This window comes from Pinus tabuliformis, chromosome 2_2, assembly GCF_031772625.1.
Source record: "Pinus tabuliformis cultivar Carrire ecotype Pingquan chromosome 2_2, CPIR1, whole genome shotgun sequence".
NCBI classification, from domain to species: Eukaryota; Viridiplantae; Streptophyta; class Pinopsida; order Pinales; family Pinaceae; genus Pinus; species Pinus tabuliformis.
Genome location: NC_142300.1, coordinates 1,112,554,631 through 1,112,580,704, shown reverse-complemented (window position 1 = coordinate 1,112,580,704; position 26,074 = coordinate 1,112,554,631). Strand labels below are relative to the sequence as shown.

The 26,074-nt window shown below is 39.7% G+C and overlaps 1 pseudogene across 1 annotated transcript in view; it reads left to right on the top strand.

The window, feature by feature from the left end:
- Positions 1-26,074, top strand: part of LOC149197299 (uncharacterized) — a 289,735-nt pseudogene that overhangs the window by 248,040 nt on the left and 15,621 nt on the right. Inside the window, exon 16 of the transcript XR_016254749.1 lies at positions 1,641-1,920. The product of XR_016254749.1 is annotated as an uncharacterized LOC149197299 (transcript). The remainder of the gene's footprint in view (positions 1-1,640; positions 1,921-26,074) is intronic.

Genomic DNA, 26,074 nt, shown 5'->3' with positions numbered 1-26,074 from the left:
TCTAATGTTGTTGTGTAAAGCAAGTTGCAAATATAGTTTTAAATCAGTTAGCTCTGCAAAGTTGTTGGAAGCTGGATCAATATTGCATGAGAAGGAGAAGAAGTGAGCGTCAGATAAAAAAAGAAGAGAGCCTGCTGCTCAAACTGGAGGAGTGAACTGTGAAGCCCCATCAAAACCCTCACGGGATGTCTTTTTGGATTTCCACTTCAGGTAGATTCTCAGCACAGGAGGTATTTAAGTGAGCGGGAATGTGATCCAGTAATGCTAGACAATGTGTTACAATCAGAGAATGTATTACAGCTTGAAGATATGAATGGCCTTGATTTTCAAAAATTGCTTGATTTTCCACTCTGGCCAGATACCCCAAGCAATTAAACATGGAAGAGCCCCAGATTTTTTTGGCTGTTTGGCTTGTGGTCCAGTTTCTTAAACATTCTTCAACAGTGTTTTCATTCCATCTGCAATTTAGTCTTATACGGGCTTTTATCTCGTTTCATGTGGAAACTGCGAAGAGACAGTGAATAAATGAGTGCCCTATTGATTCAGAATTCTCTAGACATAGTGGGCAGCTGCTTGGTCCTATGAATGATCTCTTTTGGATAATATCCCATATAGGTACCTTGTTTTTTACCATGAGCCACATAAACATCTTTGCTTTTGGAGGGCAATTAAATTTCCATATCTTATCCCCCCACCAGGTGGGCTTCACTTCTCTCATGGTCTGAGCTACATGAAGGTATCCAATTTTTGGAGAATAATCTCCGCAGGGGTTTGGACTCTGGAGACCATATTAAAAGGTCATCAGTTTCTGAGATATTTACCAAGGAGTCCTTAAGTCCTGAGATGTATGTCTCCCATTCTTGTGCCCAGATCTGATCTAATTGCAGGTCAAGTTGGTCAAAAAAATAGTGTTTTTCCACTAGAACGTGTCTTGAGAATTTACTTTCTGTGTTTGTCATCTACTTTTGGAACAGACTGTGTTACGTTCATTGGGCTCTTGTTACACACAATCCATGTATGATCAAATTTATGGTATTGCCCCCAACTAAATCAAATTTCACATCAATCTTACCATCCAAATTTGGTTCTTGAATAGTTGGTTTGGTAGAATTTGCTGGGTGAGTCACACAAGGATTCGTTGATTGTGAAAATGATCTAGCATGGAGACAAGTCCAGTGCATTTCCTTCTTGTTAAGTGCTTGCATTTATTAATGAAACAAGAAACTTATTCCATCAAGTACTAATTAAACCAAGAGCGTGTGCCTTGAGAATCTACTCTGTTGTCTCTCTTTTGGAACAATCAATAGAAGTTATGTACATCAGCCTTGTGCTTAACATTGCCCATTTGTCATCAAAGTTATAGTATCACCTGAATTGAATTTTTAATTATTTCTACAATACAGATTTGGTTCCTTGAATAGCTGGGCTGGCAGTATTCTCTCTAATTGCACCACACAAGGATGAGTTTTTGCTGGCCTGTTGAAATACTCAGTTGTGTCTTTTCTCATTATCTACTTGTATTTATTAAGAAGACAATAAGTTTATGGTGCCAACTACAAAATATGACTGGTCAATTTCCCTGTGAAAATATTTTTTAATTTTGTCATTATGACTAATAAGTTTTTGTAAAACACTTTCAGGGCAAATCGGATGATATATTCAAAGGCTACTGACATTGAGCCCTTTGTAAGTGGGAAGCAAGTTGTGAAGGTTTCTATGCCAACTGTCTCATCCAAAAGAGAATCGGAGGAAGGGGATGAGAAAAGAACAATTGTTGCAGAATCAAATGTCAATAAGTCTGATGTTTCTGGTAGCTTGATTGGGGATTCATATTCAGCTCAACTTACGCCTGAACTTGTGACGCTTGCACTGCTGCCTAAAGCTCAGTGGCAAAGTCTTGTCAATTTAGATATTATAAAGGTATTTATCCTTCTGGTCTTAGGTCATGTTCTTGTATTCAATGCTTATGGATTTTAAAGTTGTTTCTTTCAGAAAGATAGACATTTTAATTTAGGATCAATTTTTTTGGTTGTTTGTTTGTTTGTTACCTATATCAACACTTAATAGGGTGCTTCATGTCTGTTCCCTATTATTCTTTAACACATTTTCTTTCTCCTTAGAGCATACAAGGTGTTGATTTTACAAGTGCAATAGAAACAAACACAATTTGCTTCCACAGATAATTATTTCCAATGGTATTATTCTTACTTCAGATCGTTAAGCAACTATACTTCAGAAAATTTCTACCATAAATGCAGTAGAACAGTAGGGATCAAAGTACAATAAGTAGGCACAAGAGACACACAACTTTTACCCTGGGAAAACCCAACCTCAGGAAAAACCCAGCAATCTTTTCTTAGGAGAAATTGTACAATTCAACAAAAATGTACAATCTGTGTTGGACAGTGTTGTCATTTGTCAAAGTAAATTGTCAAGTGTTGTTGAAAGTATGAATGATAATGTATCTAGAACACTTAGTAGGAGGTGATTTCCTTGTGAATTGTATCCAGCAGTGGATGGATAATGTTTGCACAGGTATACATTAGTCATGGTTTGATCTTAATGCTTCATTCTATAATCAGAGTTCAGCCTCATTGTTCAGCATTATAATATCAAAGGTTACAATATACGTTTGGAGGCTGCTATGTCCTTGCTTTGGTTCATTACCAAACATAAGGGAAATATTGTATGCTGAACAAGATGATTAGATGACTTCATTGGGTACTTGTCAAGGATGGAATAAGCTGGATCAAAGAACCAAATTTGAAGCTTTTTCTACAGACTCGAAGCCTATTTTAGACCTGTACCAGTCGGCTCCAACATACACAGGTCGACCCTCCTTCCTAAAGATACGTTGGTTGAATATAGGTTTGAACAAGTATAAATAGAAGCACACCTCCTTCATTTCGATCATCCATCTGTGCATGAAAGGCAAACGAATTCGGATCTGAGACAAGAAAGCAAGAGGTTCACAGCTCACGAACCAAGGCGGTGATCAAGGGAGCTAGATAAGGGTTTTCCTTTATTTTTATTTTTTGATATCTTTCTGTGCTTTTTTTTGGGATTCGTTTGGGAACAGACTTTGTCAAACCTCAGTCTCCTTTGGATCAGATTCGACCCTCCTTGAAAGCATACTGCAGCCCTCTGTTGGAGTAATTTTCAGTGTTCCTCGGGGACTCGCCCCCCCCCTTAGGGGTCTAGTTTCCTCGCTCCCCCGCGCTCCGGGGACTTGGGGACGAGTAGGGGACGTATCCCCACGCTCCCAAAATGGAGGAAACTCAGGGGGACGTGCCAGGGAAACGTTTCCCTTCCCTGAGGGGACGTTTCCCCACGCTCCCAAAAAAATGGCCTTGCTTATAGTTTATGATTTAATAGACCTAAAGTGGTACAAAGCTACTCATGTTCTGTATGGGGATAACGTGCTGTCTTTTGGTTTCAACAAGCGTTATTTTAGAGGGTCAGTATCATGGAAATTTGTTGGACCATATAGCACGTACATGAATTTTCCCTTTTAAAACTTCTCCTTTTTTTCTCAAGTGATGGCTGGATTACAGTGGGGAGATAACTGGAGTGATAGGCAAAGAATATGAGACATTCAGTTTGTGTTTTTACTTTGCATGACATTTGACATACAAACTATGGAAGCAGCACCTATGTCATGTGGGAAATAATTGGGTGGACTATAGACTAACATGCGTTTACTGCAAGCATGAAAAAATACTATGGGCAGCAAGAAATCTCAGGAACTGTCGTTATATATGAATTTATACAGTTACAAAATTTACACAGACCACAGTTGCTCAGCTTGAATTCTTAGGTCTGAAAATTATTTTCACCCCTGAAATACACTGCTAGTTTGAAGTTTGAACTGCATGGCATTGCTCTAATAAGGTAGACAAATTATCCATGCCATCGTTGGTCACCCAAGTTGGTTTGCAGATGGTCATCCTGCAGTCAATGTCATTTGATAGTAAACTGTCAGAAACTCTTTCATGTGATCTTCTCATCTCTCTTGGAACTAAAACTCTTCTTTCAGCATATGGTGTACTGTCTATATTATATATGATATAACAAACTTTCTAGCTGTTGGATCCAATACAGCTGGACAACCAATTATAGTTGCCCCTTCTACTGCCAATACAGTGTTCCTGATCTGTCCATTTACCTTTTCACAAAATTCAGTGGCTACCTTATCAAGCTGAAGCTCTCCCTCTGTCTGACCAAAATCTAAATTAGAATTTGACCAAGCTGAATTAGAATTTTAAATTTATTATTTTATATGATATTATAAATTTGGATAATGTCAAATGATATTCATATCAATGATCATGCTTTGCAGCTTTTCAATTCAAACCAAATTGTCATAGTGGACTCAATTAATAAATTATATTTTTATATTTATAAATTTTTAAGACCCTGACGCTCCCCCACGTTTCCTAAAAAATGGTAGGGAGCTTTTGCATAGGCCGCTCCCGCGCCCCCTCGCTCCCTCGCCCCCTCGTCCCGGAACCTTGGTGGAACATTGGTAATTTTCAGTCTTCTATTTGAGCTGAGACTTCAGGCCTATATTGATCTTGGAGCACACATATTGGGATCAGAATTTTGGCAGACCCGTGGCTCGGCCCTGAGACCAAATGGACCTCAGACCTTTGGCTCGGCCCTGAGGCATACTACTGCAATCTCTCGGACCTGTGACAGGGCAGAACAGACCTGTGAACAGAAATCCTTTCGGCCCTGTGGAGACCTGTGACAAGGAATTATTTCAGCCCTGTGGAGACCTTGACAAGGCAATTTCGGGCCTGTGATAGGGCACAGACCTCGGCCTCCTTTGTGAAGTATCTCTGCCTTATTTCAGAGCAGTATTCAGTCCTATTTTGAGAGCAGATTGGGGTTGGAATAAAAAGCAGACTAGGAGTGGATTTTGGTCTCAGTTTGGAGCAGTTTTTACCCTTTCTTGAGCAGGGATGTGGGGGAGTCCCCCTCCCCCCATGAAGCCGCTCCCAAAGCATGCTCTGAGTGGGAGTGACCTGAGAGTGCGCTCCCCCAAAAAAAATCGCTCCTTGGCTTTTCACAAATTTTTTTACAAAGATGTTCCAAACACAAATTATTTTCAAAGAAACAAAGGTTTTTGAGTGGGGCAGCCCAATATTCAAGCCTATGGCCCTAGTATTGATATGCAATTCATGGTAATTGTTGATTTGGGGTAGCATCGGATGTGCTCTAGCCACGAAAATTGGTGGAGAGGCTATAGCACATGAGATCTCTAAGACCCAAAAATGGTTTGAGCAGAATCTAACCAGTTTGAGAGATATTAAAATAATTAATATTTTTAATGGAGTTCCTAAGTCTAAACTTAGGAAAAATAAAATATTAATGTGAATTATTGTAAAACTAAGATAGAATGGTCCAAAAGTCATGGATCAAGCCAAATCTAATCTTAGCCGTTGATTAGAGATTTAATCTCGGCCGTTGATGGACCAACGAGAAAAGTATAAGAGGAGGCTTGAGGGTCAGTTGGAGAACACACCAAGAGAGATCAAGAACTCGATTTTCTGGGGCAGGGTTTGCTGAGGAAATTGAGTGAGTGATCTGAGTTGTAGCTAAAGGGCAGTGAATACATAGCAGAGAGGCAAAGTTAGTACCAAGAGGATCAATGCAGAGCCGGGAGAGGGAGGCAGAGCCAACTAGAGGCCACGCAGAGGCAGCCAGGAGCTACGCAGAGCTAGCCAGGAGCTGCGCATAGCCAGCCAAGGCCAGCGTGTGAGACACAGAGGGTCCAGGGGCTGACGCAGAGGCTTAAAAAGCTGACGTAGAGCCCAGAGAGGTTGACGCTGGGCCAGAGAGGTTGACGCAGACCCTAGAGGCAGCACTGGTAGAATTTCGTGGGACAGACTAAGAGCTGGAGAGCCGGATAGGGTGATGCAATCCCTATTAGAGTGACGCAGAGCAGCAGAAGCTGCATTGTTGCTGTGGGATCGTTCATCCGGTGTTTTAGCCAGAATATATGTCTCCCACTGAGAGGTACTACTGCCGAAGGCATTCTCTGCTGGGTGAGCCATTTCTTGCACCCAAGTTGTATTTTGAATCTGCATAATAATACAACCCTCTGAATAGATGCACCGGTTTTCCCGCATTGGGTTTTTCCGGGGACATTAGTCCAAAAACAACGGTGTCACTTGTGTGCTTGTTTACTTTCAGTTGATGATCTGTATGTGTTGATACTGTATTTGTATTTATTTTCAGTATGTACATGGTAAATGACTTGTCAAGTAATTGAACAAGTAGGAAGAAATAAATCAGACAGTAGAGGAAGAATTTCTAATGGGTTAAACTTAGAAATTCCAACATGGTATCAGAGCATGGTTGCAGATCATAGGATAACTTAAGGGATCAGCTGAGCAGAGTAGCAGCAGAAACATCTGTCTCAAGTGACAGACGCTGTTCCTAGCAGAAAGCAACAAGGAAGGGGTGACGCAAAGAGCCTGCGTCATCAGTTCGAGCCAGCAGGAGGATCAGCGCTGAGGCAGGGAGGAGCAAACTTGACCTACGCAGTGCCCGATTATCTTTCTCAGCCAGGAAGGATTGACGCTGTGACCAGGAGGTGTAGAGTGTGCCGGTGCCGGTATTGCGCAGAGACTAGAGGCTCTAACCTTTAGACTACTGGGGCATAGGAGGCTGTGGGTAAGTTGCGGAGTGAAGTTGGTGGGGTACTGTGGTCAGAACAATACCTAGCATGGCAAGACCAAATAGGAGGGAGGTGCTGCAAAGGATTTCTAGCCAAGAAATCCAGATCAGTGGTGCCACTGCACAAACGATCGTAGTGGGGCATCTCGACATTGGCAGAGGGATTTCCAGAAGGGAAATCGAGGCTTAGAGGGGAGTCAAACCGTGAACGTAGTATAAAAACTATGCTGAAACACAAAAGACTGATAGCTTGTAGACTTGAATGTAAAAATACATACAGGTATTTAATAATAATAATTTATTAATATATAAAATGTATAAGATGATATAAGATGTTTTGAATGTTACAATGAGGCCCTGCTTTTATACCTCAGTAAGCGACCTTTCATGAATGGGCATGTCTTTTAGACATGCCTTTTCACTTAATTTAACGATTATTTAACCTAAATAATATTTAATTATTTAATATTTATATTTATTTTATTTATCTAATTGTTATGAATTATGTTCATAACATAGCCTCTTCCTTCGGAAGCTTTGTCCTCAAAGCTTTAACGCTGAGGGTTTTCTTCACACGTGACCTTCTTCTCGTCTTATAGCCAATCAATGATATTCCTTTGGATTTTTTTTTTGTAAGTCTATATTTTTTATTTTTATAACTCTATAATATTTATTTATTTGTTTTTTATAACTTCAATTTTTTATTTTTTATTTATTTATTAATAATTATATATATATTTTATAATTTTTTTTAAATAATATATATATATATATATATATATATATATATATATTTAAATAATTGTTTTTTTTATAATATAGTTTCTTTTATACCTCTCATTTTTTTATACACTGATTTTTTGTTTTTAATAAATCTATTTTCTCTAATAATATATATATACATATATATATTGTAAATTTAATTAATTGACAGATATTAATTAATTAAATTACCATTATATAATATAGTTGGTATATATATATATACATATATACACGTATGTGTATATTAATTAACACGACGGATTTTTTTCCTTTTGTTTGGACAGTCACGTCCCTCCGCCGAATGGTCACGTTGACCCTACCATTGGCTGACCGTGGCAGATGTCGATGGCTTCGTGGCTGCAACGACCAACGACAGGACAGTCAGTGGTGGAGGCAGATGATCGGGAGTGACGACAGAATTCAATGGCGAAGTCTGACTATTGCAGAAATTGGACACGGTGGTGGCCACTGCTACTGACGTCGAGTGCGACGGTGGGCCTGTTCGGTGTTGTGGCGAGGACAGGGAACTGACGCATAAGACAACAAGGCACGATGGAATAGCTATTATGGGAGTGAATTGAGGGGTAGCATGAGGGCACTGCTTCGGAGAACAACAGAGACAGGGAAGTGGAACAATGACAGTGGAATTCCCTGACAGGATTGTTGAGTTGAACGCAGCTATAAATTCGATCTCCTTCATCTGATGTTTTATTTTGTGGGTGTTTGAATGATACTTTCTAGATAGGAAAACCACAGTAATGCCCAGTAAAAAAAATCGAGGGAAGGATCTTCTCCTTTAGAAATGGTGACTATTACGTCCACATTTTCCTTACCCTCCACCCTCGTAGCTTCAACTTTTATATCCTCGCTACCATATTTCTTCCACAATATAACTGTCGTCTGGCCATCTATCTTCCAGGGCATGTTTTCTTTCTCCCAGGAATCCAAGCGCCATTCAAGCGAACACAGAATCTCGTCTTTGAGCTCCTTCACTAGGATTTCATTTGATTTTGTATCGATTTCAGATTCTGAAGTAAACTCGCACCTTGAAACCCATGATGTTCCTTCCATTATTTCTTTCTTGCAACGTTTTGAAACACATACCCAAGGAATGAATGGAGATCCCTATTGTGCTTTAAGGCTCTGAAAGCCTCTGTTGCCACAAAAGAAAACACTGCTCTGCGATCCACACATAACACAGACATTGCTAACACAAATTTCTTCGGTTCAACCTCCTCAAGCAGCTGCTCATTCTCCGCATTAATTTCATCCAGCCACTCTTTCGTAAAAGGGTAACACTTGGTTCCATAAAATTCTATGATAAAGTATGGAGTAAACGACAATTCCCAATGTAATTTCTCATTTGAATTTATAACAACTACCTCGGCCATAGTCGAAACTTGGCAGTATCGAAACAATTTCTTTATAGTCTTGTCTCCGAATGGCAAAGCTAGCCATGGCATCCTGGCAATAACCTTTTGAAACTGCTTATCCCAAAGACCACTTATGAATTTGGTTGACGAAGATAAAGCGTTCCATTGTTTAGAGACACAGCTAAATCTGAGCAAGTGTTCAAGTGACAGCCACGACAATATCTTGGCAATGATAGGATTGCAAGTGTTCTCCAGCTCCTTCCTCTTGTCATCAAATTCATCAGCATCTGCATGCTGGTCCAGCCACTGTTTAGTCTGTTCAATGGCATCCTCAATCTTCGTCTTATCAGATTGATCTAATTTTGCTGCAATCTTATCACCTCGAATGGTGTTCCTTATGTTGAGCTTCTTGGAATCCTTTTCATTTTCTACAGAAAGCCTTGACTCGTTTGATACAAGATTCATAGGAATCCACTTAGATAAACTTTCTACATCCTTAGTGGGAATTTCCATCAATGGGGCCTCAACGTGCCCTTTTCTGGACTTCATGCCTTCTTTTTTGTTACTTTCATCATAAGACATCTTCACCAGAACTTCATTATTAACTTCCATTTTCATATCATTTTCAACTTCCTCATTCTCACTATCAATGTCCATATCATTTATATTCAGAGTTTCGTTGTCTTCTTCTACAAGACTTTTCTTTAGACATGTTGAAACTTCAGCACATGATTTTTCTAATCGCTGAAATGTTTCTTGAATACTAAACTGTTCAATGTAATCAGGATATGAACGTAATGGCACATTGTGTGGCGAACTACGTTCAAAGGCCCGCATGATTATATCGTGTGCCATGGCTCTGATACCACTGTAGCATAAAAACTATGCTGAAACACAAAACACTGATAGCTTGTAGACTTGAATGTAAAAATACACACAAGTATTTAATAATAATAATTTATTAATATATAAAATGTATAAGATGATATAAGATGATTTGAATGTTACAATGAGGCCCTGCTTTTATACCTCAGCAGGTGACCTTTCGTGAATGGGCATGTCTTTTAGACATGCCTTTTCACTTAATTTAATGACTATTTAACCTAAATAATATTTAATTATTTAATATTTATATTTATTTTATTTATCTAATTGTTATGAATTATATTCATAACAGAGAACATCTAGACGGGAAGTTGAGAGACTTGAAAGAGTCGAAAGAGGAGCAGCGAAATGGCAGTGAATGGGCTAAGAGATCAGGATAGACTGGACAAAGCTTCAAACTTCGTAGTTTGGAAGGCTAGGATCTTGTCCATTTTAGACAAGGTATCGCATCAAACACTTTGCCTTGAAAACGATAACGATCCCGGTTGACCCAGCTGAAAAGGACAAGTACGAGGAGACAATGGCCAGGGCAAAGTGCATCATCCTTGATGGTGTCAAGGATCATGTGGTGCCACATATTGCCGAGAAGGAAACGGCAAATGAGATGTGGGAAGCCTTGAAGAAATTGTACCAACATACTTCTGTGCAGAGGAGGATGTTACTTGAAAATCAACTGCGGTCATATCAGATGCAGAAGAGAGAAAAAATAAATGTCTTCCTTGGTGGATTGAAGGAGTTCCGTGATCAGCTAACTTCCATAGGGGCCACACTGGATCAGGGACTGATGGTGAGGACCGCATTGAACGCAGTCTCAGAGGATTGGGAGGTATTTGTCCAGAGCATACTGGGCAGGACGAACCTTCCAGATTGGGAGGAACTGTGGGCGACTCTTCATTAAGAAGAGATTAGATGGGTGTCCAAGGCAGGGAGTAGCGAAAAAGGGGTCAGAATCTAGGAGGAAGAAGAAGATGCGACTCTCGCATCTGCGGGAAAGCGGGAGAAACAGAAGAAGAAGGACCTCTCCAAGGTCAAATACTTCCACTGTGGGGAACTGGTTCACTATGTGAACCAGTGTCCAAGGAAGAAGAGCAAGGGAGTGGCTTCCGAGACCAAGGTTGTGCCGGCTAAGGTGGAGAAGGAAGTGGAGACTGATGACGACTGTGCCATGAGTGCTCATGCACCTCGAGAGAAGAAGTGGGGAGACATCGAGCTATAGTCAGATGGACTACAGGCGATGAGGGGCAGGATCCTCGAGGAACCCAACCTCTTAGATTATACCTTGCTACAGGAGCCCCGAAGAGGAGTAGCAGGACTGGCAAATGTCAGTAGAGACGGATGTGGATGAAGCGACAGAGGGTGCTACAGTACAGGAGTGCGAGATGCATGGAGTTGTTGCAGCAGCATAGAGGTTAGAGAGGGAGCACCTGTCAGCAACAGAGGGATCTTCAGCATCGGGAGTGTCTCTTGCCTGACAGAGATGTCAGAGTTGGGAGGATCAATTACTTACTTCTCAGTAACTGAGTTGCAGTGCAATAGTTAGCAGTGGCAGTGCTATGGGCAACACGATGCAGCATGATGCGAGGGGTTGCAGTGCAGATGCAACAGTGGCAGTGGCAAGGCCATGGATAGCAGCACGGATGCAGAGGGAGTTGCCGTACGGATGCAGCAGTGGCAGTGGCAGGGCCATGGGCAGTAGTACATGATGTAGCAGTGCAGAGGATGTTGGGTAGGGAGGCCTAACATTAGCACAGGGACTGATGCTGGATGATCAGGGTGATACTCAGTGAGTAGTATTACTAAAGCACAGTCCTCACTAAGATGGAGTGTTGATTTGGTGTAGCATCAGATGTGCTCTAGCCACGAAAATTGGTGTAGAGGCTATAACACATGAGATCTCCAAGATCCAGAAATGGTTTGGGCAGAATCTAACCAGTTTGAGAGATATTAAAATAATTAATATTTTTAATGGAGTTCCTAAGTCTAAACTTAGTAAAAATAAAATATTAATGTGAATTAATGTAAAACTAAGATAGAATGGTCCAAAAGTCATGGATCAAGTCAAATCTAATTTTAGCCGTTGATTAGAGATTTAATCTTGGCCGTTGATGGACCAACGAGAAAAGTATAAGAGGAGGCTTGAGGGTCAGTTGGAGAACACACCAAGAGAGATCAAGAATTCCATTTTTTGGGGCAGGGTTTGCTAAGGAAATTGAGTGAGTGATTTGAGTTGCAGCTGAGGGGCAGTAAATACATAGCAGAGAGGGAGAATTAGTTCCAGGAGGATCAATGTAGAGCCAGGAGAGGGACACAGAGCCAGCTAGACACCACGTTTAGGAAGCCAGGAGCTTCACAGAGCCAGAGAGGGCTAGCGTGTGAGACGAAGAGGGTCTAGGGGCTAACGCAGAGGCTCCAGAAGTTGATGCAGAGCCCAGAGAGGCTGATGCTGGGCCAGAAAGGCTGACGCAGGCCCTAGAGGCAACGCTGGGAGCATTTCGTGGGACAGACTGAGAGCTGGAGAGCCGGATACGGTGACATAGTCCCTATCAGAGTGACGCAGAGCAACAAAAGCTGCATTGTTGTTGTGGGATTGTTCATTCGATGTTTTAGCCAGAATATCTGTCTCCGACTGAGAGGTACTATTACTGAGGGCATTCTCTATTGGGTGAGCCATTTCTGGCACCCAAGTTGTATTATGAAACTGCATAATAATAAAACCCTTTGAATAGTTGCACCGGTTTTCCCGCATTGGGTTTTTCCGGGGACATTAGTCCAAAAACAACGGTGTCACTTGTGTGCTTGTTTACTTTCAGTTGATGATCTGTATGTGTTGATACTGTACTTGTATTTATTTTCAGTATTTACATGGTAAATAACTTGTTAAGTAATTGAACAAGTAGGAAGAAATAAATTAGATAGTACAGGAAGAATTTCTAACGGGCTAAACTTAGAAATTCCAATAGTAATGTTAAATTCTTAAAGTAAAAGGATACTTAAATTTTTAACATTACCATGAAATGACTCGAGATGTTTGAGAGTGGTTTTGACATCATTGGATTTCATATGGAGAAGTTAGAATTTTAGATCTCACTCAAAATTCAGCAGACTTATCAGTTTTTTAGGATTTCAGAATTGGGGGGGATTGCAATGTTTCCACTGGATTTTGTCATGTACTAGTGTATGGAACTCATATTTAATCAAGAGCACCAAGCCCTCTATGTACCTTGATGTTAGTGACATTGGTTGTCGAACTCCTCTATCATGACCCTACTAAAAATGTACCCATCACTCAAACAAAATCTTGACTTGACATGCTACGTTTTTTCTATCTTATGTTAATGCTTAGAGGGTGATATTAATGACAAAGATCCCAAGATAGGCAATGATTTTGATGATATGTAGGTATTTGTTGTAGCATGACTTTTTTGGATGCTAGAGGCCATCTAAAGCCTATTTGTTGATGTATTTTTGGTTCAGAGATGGATTGCATTCGATGCTATTTTTGGTTATGTGCACGATTACATGCTATATAAATCAGAACTTGTAACTTGTGGACATGTGGTTGATGGAGATTATAACTTCGAGATGATTGATGTTATATGGCTTAATCCACATTTTTATGCTTTTTATATCGAATTCATCATTCTAAATGCTTTTGTTGACATATATTTATCAAAATATATAAAATTATGTATTATATAAAAATTCGCTCCCAATTCGCTTCGGACTCCGGAGCTTTTGAAAATGTCATTCCTCACTTCCGCTTCCTGCTTCTGCTCTGGTTCCCAAGCAGCCTTGTTCTTGAGAGCCGATTTTGGGCTCAGTTTGGAGCTGTTTTTGAGGGAAGATCTTGACTCCTTAAAGCAAATTTCTCCCTTTTTGCAGTCTTGTGGGCAACTTCAAGCAAACTTGAAGCCATTTTTAACAGAGTTTGAAGCAGTCTTGAAGCAGAGTTTGGGATACTTTTTGTAGCAGGATTTTTGAATTTTAAGGACGTTTGGACAAAGTAGGAACATGACCATTTGATGTACTTGTAAAGATCTCTCTTGCACAGATTTGAAGACTCCTTACCAACCTTGAAAAACCCTTGTTGGATCAGTCTTTTGAGCAGATTAGGAAACAAAATTTAGCCACTTCTTGGAGCAGACATCCTTGCCTATTCTTAAAGCACTGTTGAAGACTTCATGAAGCTGAATATAAAGCTTTGTTGAAGCAGCTTATTGTAATAGATATTGAAGAAATGTTTTTGATAGATACTTGACCAGGTAGTGAAGAGAGAAGAAGTGAGGCATCATGCAAAGACATCTTGGAGCAAGTTTCTTTTTGAAGTAGTTGTGGAGAAGATTTTGGAAAAGTCTTTTATTCTGAAGCAGTTAAAGGTTGGAACCTGAATTAGAGGATTGGAGTCTTCATATGAGGTTGGAGCCTCATTGAGACCAAATTGGAGCCTGGATTGATTTTGGAGGATTGAAGTCCTCATAAGAGGTTGAAGCCTTGTTGAGACTAGGTTGGAGGCTGGGTTGATATTTGAGGATTGGGGTCATTATTCCGAGTTGGAGCCTTGTAGAAGTTTGAGTTTTTTGTTGTATAAATTAGAGCTTGAGCTTTTGTATAAAAGGATTGGAGTCCTCTTTATTTTCATTAATAAAATCATTTTGTTGTTGTTGTACATCTTGTGTTTTGGTTTAACTAGAGATCTTAACTGGCATAATTTAACAATTGTAATGAAATATTGATTCAGCCCCCCTCTCAGTATTTCCAACAATTGTTATCAGAGCCCAGTACCTTCAAGCACAACCTAACAACTAGAAGGTAGATCCTACAAACATAAATGTCAAAGTCAATAAGGAAAGGCTCCAAACCCTCTGAAGATATCTCCTCCTCAGTCATGAAATCGGAAATCAATCATGTTGGCAAGGCTCCCTTGTTTGATGAAACAAACTATGTATTATGGAGCTCCAAAATGCAGTTATTTTTGATAGCTCTTGGATGTGAAATATGGAAATCAGTTGTTACTGGAGACATGTTAATTTATGGTATGTTCTATGCTTAGAGCAGTTTACTTCAATTTCTTCTTATTAGCCACTGTTTAGCAATCACATTAACATTAAGTAAAATGTTGATAGAACATTAATAGATCGACGTAAAACAAGCCAAGACAAGAGACACCAGATGTGGCGGCTAGCCAGGGACAAACCCCAAAGTGGGGAAACCGTTTGATCAATTCTTCTATAATCTTCAATAGTTCAGCAGAGAGAGAAATAGTACAAATACATAAATCTGTAATTTTATGACAGCAGCGACAAACCCTAACCAACAAAGTCAAAGCTGGTCAAACAAGATAGAAATGACCTTCAATTTTCTTGGTCAATATCCCAGTCAACTAGGCCTCCAACAGCAAGAAGAGGCAGCCCATAAATAGTCCGAAAAACCTAGTCAAATGCAGTCAGCTAAAGTCAACCTGCTGCCACAAACTAGGGCAGTCAACGCTGGTCAAACCAGAGGTCAGAATGCCTAGGAGAGACAGCCACACCAAAACTACAGTCAAGAATGGTCTTCGCTTGGTGAATGCTGGTCAAAACGTCTTGCTGCAGCCCCAGTTAAATTCGGTCAATGCAGTCAAACAGATTTGCGTCCTCTTTCCTGCATCCTCCAACTTCATCCTTCTTCCCACATGTGTGCTGCTCCATGTGTGTAAACCCAATCAACTAAGGAGAGAAGAATGTGAGAGATGAGATGAGTGAATAATGCCTCAACCTATCTTATATTTATATGAAACGTTGAGCATGTGTGCCACACATTTAGCTGCTGGCCGACCTTGACAATTTGTCAAGTAAATACAAATAAATTCATATCTCCATAAATACTTGTTGGAATCGGATGATCGTTAGATCAATCCTACACTTCTCGACGAGAGGAATCCAAGAAAAATATCGGATGCCATAAATAAGATGACCCACATGGAATTTGGCCCTCTTTGCCAATTTTAACAAGACACAACCACTGATGAGTGAAAATAATGCAATACAAAGGCGATGGAAGCAATCTTTAGTAGTGTATCAGATTCTGTAAAAGGCAAGGTGGGTCAATGTTTTTCAGCTAAAAGACATTGGAAAAAACTACAAAAGCTCTATGAAGAATCTGGTTTTGTGCCTGCTGATTCAGAACTGGAATATATAGAACAAGAACTCAAGGATGATCATGAAGAAAGTAGATGAAGGCACCAAAAACAAGAAAGACAATGAAAATGAAAAAGACATTGAAGAAAAGGCTGAAGTAAACCTTGAATCAAAACTAATGGCTGCTCTAAAAGAAATAATTAGATTAAGAAAAGAAAATAAAGATCTTGAAGAGAAGAATCAAGACCTTGAGAGTACAAAGGAAGAAGTTCTCTTAAGACTCCAAGAAGAAGAAAGACCTAAGGAATTTAGCAAGCTTGAAGCAAAATTGCATCAACAAGAGAAGAGACATAAAGAAAAAGTCAACTCCCTAAAAGTTCAACTAGAAGAAGCAAAGAGAGCAGAAGAAGTAATGAAGATCCAGTTGATAAAAAAGGAAGAAGATTGTGAGAAATTTAAAGGAGAGATTGTTTCCTTGAAAAATGAAGTTGACAAGCTCAATAAGAACATGAAAAGTTCTCAAGTATTGTTGAAAGCAGATACAATCCGAATATGATTTTGGAAGATATTGAGGCTAAGAAAGAATGGATTAAGGAGGTCATGGGGTAGGCAAGGGAGATTATAAAGTTTATCGCTAATCATCACCGGTGACAAGCAATATATTGAGAATACTCCAAATTGGAGTTGCTCAAAATTGCTGAAACAATATATTCCTCTAACTTCATCATGTTGTGCCGCCTTCTTGAAGTCAAACTTGCATTAATGAGTATGGTGGTGGGTGCAACTTGGGCTGAGTGGAGACAATCAGATTCAGAGAGGGGAAATATGGTGAGGAGGGTGTTGATTGATGAAGATTGGTGGATCAAGATTGATTTCTTACTCAAGTTCACAAAACCTACATTTGATCTTCTCCAAGATGCAGACACAAACAAACCTTTCTTGGGAGAGGTTTATGATGGCATGGATACCGTGGTTGAGAAAACCATCGAAATTAGTTCACATGAGTCTCCCACTCTTGACTTTGTTGACTTGATTTAGTAGAGCAAGTGAGTTCCATCGTTGTTTCGAGGTGGAATGGCTTAAATGGTTGAGAAAACCATGGAAATTAGTTCACAAGAGGTTCCCACTCTTCATTTCGTAGAGCAAGTGAGGTCCATTGTTGTTTCAAGGTGGAATGGCTTAAACACTCCATTGCACAGTTTGGCACATGCTCGAAATCCGAAATTTTATGATCAAGAATTCATTTATCAAAGCAATGGAAAGAGGAAGGTGTCACATAAGGACAAGGAGGTGGTTGTTGGAGTGAAGAAAGTCTTTCTCATGTTGCTTTCATCTTCTTTACAAACTTATGTGAGGGAGGAATTTGCCTATTTTCTTGTTGGATTAGACAATATTGCAGATATATTAGCTTTGGGAGAGAGAAGGACCATGAATCCCGTAAAATGGAGTTGTTATGGGGAAAATGGTGTTTATTTGCAAAGTCTTGCTACTCATATTCTATCCCAAGTAGCAATCTCTTCATCAACAGAATGTAATTGGAGCACCTACTATTTCATTCATAATGTGAAGTGCAACAAGTTGGGTTCACATGAAGCAGAGGATCTTGTAGCATTTGAACCTACGCCTTGTGTCTCGCAAGGGTGAAGAATATGCAAGTGGACCTCATAAAGAGTGGGATGTGGATGCAAAATGCACAGACTTGGAGATCACTCTTTCTGCTCTGGATGTTGGTGGCAGTAGTGATGCAATCAGAAGTGGAATTGCCTCTTCTTCTAATCCACAAAGTGGTTCTGTTGAGCAAGCATCTTGTTCTATTGTTTATGATGAGGATGAGGATTATGATGATTAATTATATGTAATTTTATTTGTCTTTGGATCGTGTTCTATTTCATTTTTGACACATATAGCCTCATGTACAAAGGTTGGTTTTGGAATTGTAGATGTATAGCCTTGTATATAAAGGCTAATTTTGGATTTTTTAGCATGTAATCATCTATTAATGTTAATATAGACTTGCTTTTCCTTCTAAATTGTCATCTATGGGTCTTATTCCTTTTCTTCTTGCAAGATAATGAGATGTGTTGAAGAAAGTGTAACTAGGTTCGGTCTTCATAATGACATGATCTCTGTATCTGATGTAATAAAGAGAATAAATTATTTTCGTAAACATGGGTTTCATGAGCAAGAAGGGTCATTAGGTCAAAGACTTCTTCTTGATGTCTTTAGGGTTTTTATTATTATGTCAGAGTCATGTCATTGTAGAGAAGCTCTTCAAGAGCCCATGTAAAATGTATTTATGTCAAAGCAACCCTCCAAGACCAAGAACAATCCTCCAAGAGCAAGCACATTGAAGTCTACAAGCAAAGCATCGAAGAGATCTTAATGTCGGCTCCAAAAATGAATTAAATGCATAAATAAAAGTCACTTCATCTTGGGTAATAGTCATGATTGTTCATTGTTAAAATTGGCAACTAGGGCCAAAATCCATGTGGGTCATCTTATTAATGGCAACTGATATTTTTCTTGGATCCCTCTCATCGAGAGGTGTAGGATTGATCTAAAGACCATCTGATTCCGATAAGTATTCATGGAGATACGAATTTATTTGTGTTATGGGACAATTCGTCAAGGTCAGCCAACAACCAAATAAACCCCACTTGTGCTCAACGTTTTAGTATAAATAAAGGACGACTTCAAGTCATTTAGACACTCATCCTCTTGGTGATCTCTTCCTCTCCACTTGTCTTTGGGTTTTGGTGGGAGGGGAGACCGAAAGAGGATACACTGCCTTAGAGGATGCCCTATCCTATATGCTGTCATGAAGGAGACCTCTACGCTGTCCTAATGAAGATCAAGCTTCAACCATGGAGAGATCTATACGCTGGACATCTAGACGCAGACCCTATAAACGCAACCAAGGAGGATCCTTATACACTGTATAAAGGAGGCCTTAATAAGCCCTAGCTGTAGTCACAAAAGAGGCATAGTTGCAGTTGGAAGGAGCCCTACCGCAGGTCTTTTTACGCAGCAAAAGAAGGTCTAAATACAACCCTATATCTGCAGTTGAAGGAGGCTTCTATACGCCGCACAAAGGAGGACTAAACGCTATCAAAGAAAGGTCTTAGACACAATTTAGGATGATTCCCTAGCCACTGTTATGTGCAACCCTTATTCCGCAGCAAGAAGACCTTATTCTAAGAGACCTGTTACAGTGATCTAAGCAACTATCATAATGCCACATTGTTGTAGGTGACAATGTGGCCTATTTAAGGACTATTTGGGCAAGTTAATGTTATTCTTGAGGGGCAGTAGAATCCACAATAAGGAGGAACTAGAGGTTGTTGTTTTAGGGTTGTTTGGATCCCTAAGCTACAACCAAGAAGTGCCCTAACTAGTCATCATGACAACATCAAAGACTGTGTCATAGAAGTGTGGTGACAGTGCAGTGATGAGGTTGTTCATGAGGACAATTTATAAGGTTGTCATTACAATGAAGAAAATTGTCCTTGTGTATATTCAGATTGAGTCAATCTTGTTGGACTCAATAATCATAGGCTTAACTTGCTGCTGGGCTAGGCCATAGGCTATAGCCAACAACACAGTTTGATCTAAGGATTGCTCAAGTGGTAGAGCCTCACCTTGAAGACCTGCGTTGTTGATTGTATGAAGGAAGAGCACTGAATGTTGATGACCTATCTCATAAAGCAGTGACAGCTAGTGCAGCAGCATGATGTGTGCAGCATGATGATTAAGAGCAACAAGTTGTGTACAGTGTGATGAGGTACAACTCAGCAGTGGAGCAACATGGTGCAGCTTAGGAACATGGTATGATGTTGTAGCATGGTGCAACACGGTGAGGTGCAGCACAAACACAATGATAGGTGAAGGAGTCACCTTGGAGAATCAGTTGAAGCAACACGTCTTCAACTGATCTCATGTAGAGATGATCGATTCTCTTATCTAGAAAGTCGAAGTGTTGACTTCTGTTGTAAATGTACTCTCTCTCTCTCTCTACTAAACTATTGAAGAACATATAAGAAGAATTGATCAAGGGTTTCCCCACATTGGTGTTTGTCCCTAGCTAGCGCCACACCTTGTGTCCTCATGTCTTGGCATGTATTCTACGATTTATGTTTATGTTCTATCTGCAGTTTACTTTAATGCTAATGTGATTGCTAATCTGGAAAAGATATTGAGTTAACTATGAAAATTGAAATAAATTGCTCTAAGCATAGAACATACCTAAACTTAACATTCATACACTCACGTTGGCTCAAATAGGAGGCTGAAACAACTATAAATACTCGTCTAGGGCATCCACATTAGTCATGGAAAAAAATTTGCAATCATCTCTGAAATTTCGCATATACAAGAAGGAGCAGGTCCACACTGAATTAGGGCATCTGTCTTAGGGCTTGATTGCACCTCGGTTGGGTATTAGGAGCAGTCAAGCTGGACTTCGGATGCATAGAGCAGAAAGGACTTAGTATTGGTATGAGTTCTGATCATAATTCTTGTAATGACAATCTCAACATTCCTATGAATGCATCTGCCTCAACATATATATATATATATATATATATATATATATATATATATATATATATATATCTATATATAGATATAGATATATGCTATCTCAGACATACATGTATTCTCGGCCTAGATGGAAAGTAGATCTCGATGGATCTACTTCATAAGCAGTCTTGGTATATAGATCTCGGTGGTATCCGTGTAGCAGCCCAGATATAATGAACAACAGTGGCTTGAATTACAAGTAGATCTACACTCTCGGTATACTGTCTCGGCATTCCCATGTTGATGAAATGAGTCTCGGTGATGACAGTAATGCTTGGCATACCTGTGAAAAGAGACATACAGTCTCAATGATAACATAGTATTCAGAGCTGCCTGCTAGTGATCTCAATATGAATATATGTTTGAGATGCAGTCACAATAAGAGAAGCAGTGATCACCATATTAAGGAGGGTCAGTCTCGGCAAAGATAAAGTGACAAGGATCATGATCTCACAGTGATCTCAACCTACAGTGAAGTGCAGTCATGATCTCAAGGAAGGTGCAGAGATCATCTCAGTAATAATCTCAAGGAGCAGTCATGGTGCAGCAATGATGCTCTCAAGAACCTTGCAGCAGTAATGAAGTTCTTGATGTAGTAGTGATGATCTCAGAGGTGCAACAAGGATGATGATCCCAACAACGATGAAGAAGAGGATTGATGTCTTGGTCTTGGAGAGGCAGATTGTGTCAAGGGTCATGGTCTTGGTATTCGTTAATGGAATCTCTATAAGAAGAATTTTTGCGTGGGTTTTCCTCTCCAAGAGGGAGAGGTTTTGGCCCTGGCAGAAAGCCAAATATTTGTGTTCTTGTCTCTTTTGTTTTTGATAGCAGTTTGATGAAGTAAACACACACTAATAATGTAAAGAAGATCAAGCTAAGATAAATAGTAAAAACATTTCACAAATTGTTATCATGAATAAGAAGAATCACTGAAGTTCTGAATGCCCTAGATTCTTCAACATGGTATCAGAGGAAAGGTTCAACAAGCAAAGAAAGGGCAGAAAGAGACAGGCAAAGATCAAGTTTTAAGCAAAGCATCTAAGCAAGTTGAAGATCTACATCTTGATCAAATCCTAGATCAAAGGATCAGCCTACAACAACAGCATATAGTAAGAAGGGTTGTTGTCTATCCGATCAAGGAGATAGTCCTCAACAACAAAGGTTTTGGAGATCTACAATCAAAAGATAAAAACCTTCAGATCTCAGGATACATACCAACAACTTTGATGCCTCCCACAGTCTCGGTCTACAACATGCCACTATTCTTTTCTATAAAAATCACAGTCCTGAAATCTCGGATTCTCAGAACTTAATGATATATATTTAAGGGCATATATAGGAGCTGGAATGGACAAGTACTCGTTATAGAAGCCATACTATGTGATGGACAAGCAACCTCAATACGAAGCTGCATACTACAAGGTACAATTATATCAACAATTTGTATATCAAGATAACTTCCTATCAAGGATCTCATTTGGTGGAAGCGTCAATGCATCTACCTCAGCTACTGCCAACATGATCAAGGTGAAGATTTCATCTTCACATCTCAAGTAAGTATTTTCATTAATCATTTTTCTTTGAAATGACTTCATGAATGCAAGGAGATCTATGGGATTGATGGGCTATCTAAGGTCCTTGTATGGAATAAGAAGGATTGACAGAATCCTTATAGAGAAGAGAAGTCAGTGAACAAGTCTCCTTTGAACTCATGAGAAGGAACTCTTAAAAGTCCTCTCATCTCTATGTAGCAAGAAAGGAGACAGATAAGAGATATATAAAATGCTAGAAGAGGTAATCTCTGAAATGCAGTAAAGAAGGAATATCTTCATGAGATCTCATTTGGGAGATATGAGAAAGATGATATGAAAATAATCATCTACGTTCTTAATAAGCAAGATGACAAGTGTCCTTGGGATATGGAAATTTCCTCGTGCAACAATTTGTGGTCTCTATGCCAGATAGAGAAAGACAAGTTGAAAGGACTCAAATATGTGCAGAAAGGAAAGGGAAGGTTGACAAGACATAATAGTACTATGGAAGAGGAGCTCATATCGCCGAAAGGGTGGAGGAAGCTGAAGAAAAGGACCAAGGAAAGAGGGAGTAACAAACCTCTACTATAAGTGAGATGGTGTCCCTCATAAAAGGATCCTATCATAGGCTTCAAAATCCATTGCAGATATGACCATGATAATAAGATGCATTGTGGCATCATGGAAGCATCATGGAAACAAGAGTTCATGATATCACCATGGGAATCATGAAGGGAATAATCCGTGGAAGTCTAACATGAAGGATGTAGCTCGTGGGAACGTCATTGGACATTAAAGGAAAGGAAAAAGTCATCCAGATCAATGGAAACACTTGCCAGATGGGGATATGCAAGATCCTCAAGATTCTACGATAGAAACCTCAACGAAGGATCCACTAATTTGGGAAGGCAGCAAGTGTTTCATAAGGAAATCCAATTTATGGAATTCATGAGATGATGGTATGATGACATGAGAAATGAAGCAGATCGAGAGATCGAAGATCTTTTCAATCTAGGAAGCTACTGGAAGAAACCTAAAGGAAAATGAGGTAGGTATGCTTGTATTTGTATTTAATATTGTAATGTCATGACATATGGTTGCAGGTAACATGGATCAAGCATGATCAAGAGAAAAAGAATCTCCTCTGAAAGGATGCAGAAAGACATAAGTCACACCAGATGAAATCAACATAATATATCCTCATATGGAGTATGAGGTGGTTGACTACAATTGAAGAACTCTGGTTGAAAGTTCCTGGGAATGGACGATGCGAGGATGGAAGAGATCGTGAAGTATGCAACCATGATGAAGGCAATCAACATCCATAGGATCAGGAAGATTTGACTAGGAAATCTCTCGGAAAGATATGGAGACTCTGATGGAAGTCTGAAAAGATGAAGACCCTTGACAACAGATATCTTTGGGAGATATGTCAACATGTATGCAGGGTGTTGATACCTACAAGAAGATGTCACTGGAAAAAGGCCATCACCAAAAAGGTAATATGTGATTTGTTTTTGGTTTCTGATCTCTTGGAGAAACTCTAGGTATGTGTGCGGGGCCATGGTAAGAAGAGTTGTGAAGGATGGCACAACTATGTACCTCGTGATCTAGAGCAATCATTGTTGAAGAAAAACATGGCCCTAAGAAGGAAGCCCCAAATGTAAAACCAAGGAGGATACTTTCCGAGAAAAGAAGGAATGGCATGATGGAGGAAAGTGATGAATGGATGAACCCTACATATGAAGAAATTGATGACATCGAAGTCTTGAATCATCAATCAACTAGAAGACCCTATAAAGTACTGATGATAGAGTCCCTGGGTAAGAGGGAGCTCTGGGAGGTTCCTATGAGTAAAGGAACTCGAGTAAGTTTTTGAGTGAAGAGAAACTTGGAACTCATCCTTGGTTAAGAGGGAGAGTTAGACACGACATTCTTGTCTTCAGGTTGGAAGAAAGAATGGAGGATTGTGTAATCATCTGGCATCCGACACTCTTTGAGGATGTGGTAGGGCATCCAAGACAAGAGTGGGCAAGAGGACTGATATTCTTGAGGGTTGGGAACCCAAGATGAGAATAGTCCTAGTAGGGCATACTTGGAGAACACTCGGGTGGGTATGACCCTAAGAGAGACAATGATGATGTGTGTCTATCAGTCATTGGTCTTGCCAACATTGTGTGCTTTGATCTAAGTGAGAGATAGAGCTGTTAGTCAAGGCCTTGCTATATGAAACAATGTTGGTTGAAATGATGCTATAATAGATGGATTGCAAATCCGATTCTTCTTATGAGAAATTCTTCAGATTGAGAATGACCAAGTACCATTATGAATACCTCCCTAGTTAAGAGGGAGTGTTGAAGAAAGTGTAACTAGGTTCGGTCTTCATAATGACATGATCTTTGTAACTGATGTAATAAAGAGAATAAATTATTTTTGTATATCTTGCTACATGGGTTTCATGAGCAAGAAGTGTCATTAGGTCAAAGACTTCTTCTTGATGTCTTTAGGATTTTTATTATTATGTCAAAGAGTCATGTCATGTGTAGAGAAGCTCTTTAAGAGCCTATGTAAAATGTATTTATGTCAAAGCAGCCCTCCAAGACCAAGAACAATCCTCCAAGAGCAAGCACACCAAAGTCTACAAGCAAAACATCGAAGAGATCTTAATGTCGGCTCCAAAAATGAATTAAATGCATAAATAAAAGTCATGTCGGCTTGGGTAATAGTCATGACTGTTCATACACTCACGTCGGCTCAAATAGGAGGCTCAAACAACTATAAATACCCGTCTAGGGTATCCGCATTAGTCATGGACAAAATTCGCAATCCTCTCTGAAATTTCCCATATACAAGAAGGAGCAGGTCCGCACTGAATTAGGGCATCTGTCTTAGGGCTTGATTGCACCTCGGTTGGGTATTAGGAGCAATCAAGCAGGACTTCGGATGAATAGAACAGAAAGGACTTCGTATTGGTATGAGTTCTGATCATAATTCTTGTAATGACAATCTCGGCATTCCTGTGAATGAATCTACCTCAACATATATATATTCTATCTCAGACATACATGTATTCTCGGCCAAGATGGAAAGCATATCTCGATGGATCTACTTCATAAGAAGTCTTGGTTTATAGATCTCGATGATATCCCTGTAGCAGCCCAGATATAATGAACAACAGTGGCTTGGATTACAAGAAGTAGATCTACACTCTCGGCATACTGTCTCGGCATTCCCATGTTGATGAAATGAGTCTCGGTGATGACAGTAATGCTCGACATACCTGTGAAAGGAGACATACAGTCTCAATGATAACACAATATTCAGATCTGCTTGCTAGTGATCTCAATATGAATATATATCTCAGATGCAGTCACAATAAGAGAAGCAGTGATCACCATATTAAGAAGGGTCAGTCTCGGCAAAGATAAAGTGACAAGGATCATGATCTCATAGTGATCTCAACCTACAGTAAAGTGCAGTCAGGATCTCAAGGAAGGTGCAGAGATCATATCAGTAATAATCTCAAGGAGCAGTCATGGTGCAACAATGATGCTCTTAAGAACCTTGCAGCAGTAATGAAGTTCTTGATGCAGTAGTGATGATCTCAGAGGTGAACCAAGGATGATGATCCCAACAACGATGAAGAAGAGGATTGATGTCTTGGTCTTGGAGAGGCAGATTGTGTCAAGGGTCATGGTCTTGGTATTCATTTATGGAGTCTCTATAAGAAGAATTTTCGCGTAGGTTTTCCTCTCCAAGAGGGAGAGGTTTTGGCCCTGGCAGAAAGCCAAATATTTGTGCTCTTGTCTCTTTTGTTTTTGATAGCAGTTTGATGAAGTAAACACACACTAATAATGTAAAGAAGATCAAGGTAAGATAAATAGTAAAAACACTTCACAAATTGTTATCATGAATAAGAAGAATCACTATAATTCTGATTGCCCTAGATCCTTCAACAAGATGCTCCCAACTCCCATAACTCCCAACTCTCCATAACTCCCATCCAATTTTCCAAGGACAAATGATGCTCTTTTCCAATTACATTGATTTTCTCACTTGTTCCCACCATATCTCCTTCAGGATCCTTCTTGCATAAGGACAAGTGAGTTCATCATGTATGTCATCACAAGGTCTACAATAA